The sequence below is a fragment of the Phocoena sinus genome, chromosome 14 (assembly GCF_008692025.1).
Source record: "Phocoena sinus isolate mPhoSin1 chromosome 14, mPhoSin1.pri, whole genome shotgun sequence".
Lineage (NCBI taxonomy): Eukaryota > Metazoa > Chordata > Mammalia > Artiodactyla > Phocoenidae > Phocoena > Phocoena sinus.
Window position 1 is genome coordinate 69,498,723 of NC_045776.1, and position 2,249 is coordinate 69,500,971.

At 49.4% G+C, this 2,249-nt stretch overlaps 1 pseudogene; it reads right to left on the reverse strand.

The window, feature by feature from the left end:
• Window positions 1-200: 200 nt before the first annotated feature.
• On the reverse strand, window positions 201-776 carry LOC116765026 (annotated as a pseudogene).
• Window positions 777-2,249: the final 1,473 nt, after the last annotated feature.

The following is a 2,249-nucleotide window of genomic DNA, read 5'->3' on the forward strand; positions in this document are numbered from 1 at the left end:
GACGCGCAGGCTCAGCGGCCATGGCTCATGGGCCCAGCCACTCCGCGGCACGTGGGATCTTCCCGGACCGGGGCACGAACCCGTGTCCCCTGCATCGGCAGGCAGACTCTCAACCACTGCGCCACCAGGGAAGCCCTTAACTGAATATCTTGAATCACACTGTTTCCTTCTTCACCTTCCACAGTGTCTTCACTGAAATCTCAAAGCAGCATTCTCACAGAACTAAATAAAATTATCATTTTGTTAGGATTCAAAATTTCAATCCAGTAGCCATCAGGATCTTGATAAATGCCAGGCCTTTCATTTTACCATCATCAGGTTTCTTCACAAATTTGACTCCCAGTTCTTCACATCTTATACAAGCACTGTGAACATCAGGTACAGCAACTCCAATGTGACCAAATCCCCGAGGGTCTGAATCGCCACTCTGGTAACTCTGCATCTCATCCTCTTCAGTGCCCCAGTTGTGTGTCAGTTCAAGCATAGCTTTTCTGGAGAATGGCCCATGCTAGTCTTTCATCTTTATCTTTTGGGATGTCATTTTTATCCTCATAAGCCAAGAAACAGAGTGAAAATTTCATAGTGGGAAAATCTAATTTTTGGAGTAGTGTCATTCCAAGAATTCTAGGATAAAAATCCAGTGACTACTTAGGATCCTTAATTCGCAGCATGGTCTGCTGCAAGAGAAGATCCTTGATGCTGGGGTCCGGGTAGGTGCAGCAGACAAGGGCAGCCTCGTCGGTGAGTCTGCTGGACGTGGGCTGCAGCTCTGCCATGGCTGTACTGCTGTATCGCGGACAACGGTCCCCGGGAACGCAGCAGCCACCCACACTCTGCAGGCCGTGAAGCTCCCTTTTCAGAAATCACTTTAGGTTTATAGAAGAGCTGCAAAGATAAAACAGAGCGTTCTGGGGCTTCCCTGGTGGCGCAGTGGTTGAGAGTCCGCCTGCTGATGCAGGGGACACGGGTTCCCGCCCCGGTCCGGGAAGATCCCACATGCTGCAGAGCGGCTGGGTCCGTGAGCCATGGCCGCTGAGCCTGCGCGTCCGGAGCCTGTGCTCTGAAACGGGAGAGGCCACAACAGTGAGAGGCCCGCGTACCGCAAAAAGAAAAAACAAAAAAAACCAGAGTGTTCTGGTGTATCCTTCACCCAGCACCCCCCAGTGTTAATATCGTACATGACCATGGTACACTGATCAAAACTAAGAACCTGACATTGGTGCCATACTATTAATTATACTGCAGATTTTATTTGGATTTCACCTGGTTTTTCACTAAAGCAGATCCACCCCAAGAAAGCATGTTGCATTTAGTGGTCATGTCTCCTAACTCTCCTCCAGTCTGTGACAGTTTCTCACCTTCCCTTGTTTTTGTGATCTTAACACTTTTGAAGGATCCTATGCAGTTATTTTAAATTTAATGAATCTAGGGGGTTCCCTCGTGGCCTAGTGGTTAGGATTCAGCGCTGTCACTGCCGTAGCCCAGGTTCGACCCCTGGTCGGGGAACTGAGATCCTGCAAGCCGCGTGGCGTGGCCCAAAAAACAAAATTTAGTGAATCTACACGTCTTGGTGTCCCAGAAGGTCACCAGGACACCTTGATGCTCCACGTTTAGAGCTGCTGGTGCAGGGAGACGGCACTGAGGACTCACTACATTGCTGTCACAGACACGGGAAGGCTAGAAATTCAGATCTCCACCATCGATGTGTGACACTGGACAAGTAGCAGTCCCTCTCTGGGCTTCAGACTCCCCTTCATGACAATAAAGCAGTGAAACCATATTGGCATGTCTGAAATTGTGTAGTCAAAGCAGTCTACAGACTCTAAGACCTCTTAGAGATCCCAGTGTATGTTAGCATACTAGAGGCACTGAAAAATCCTGCAGTAAAGAGACCCGCTTTAACGTAGTTTCACCCCGAATTGGTGAAACTATGTATTTGACTGGAGGAGTAAAATGGTTCCCTTCCACCTTTTCACCTGCAGAGAAGACCCTCTGGGACATATGGACTTGGTGATACAAAAGACCCGTGAATGGAGCTTCAGTTTGTTAGGGATACAGGAGCAAGCACACTGCCCAGAAAAGCTTGACCGTGAAGCCAGAGCTGGGGGAAAGTTTGGAAGGAGGGACACAGAGGGTAAGGCTGAGCAAAGAAGAGAAGGCAGACTTCCCCTTGGCTTCCCATCCCTTCAGAGCCAGCCCAGACCCTGGGCATTGAAGGATCCACGTAGAGATGTATATGGCGCCTCCTA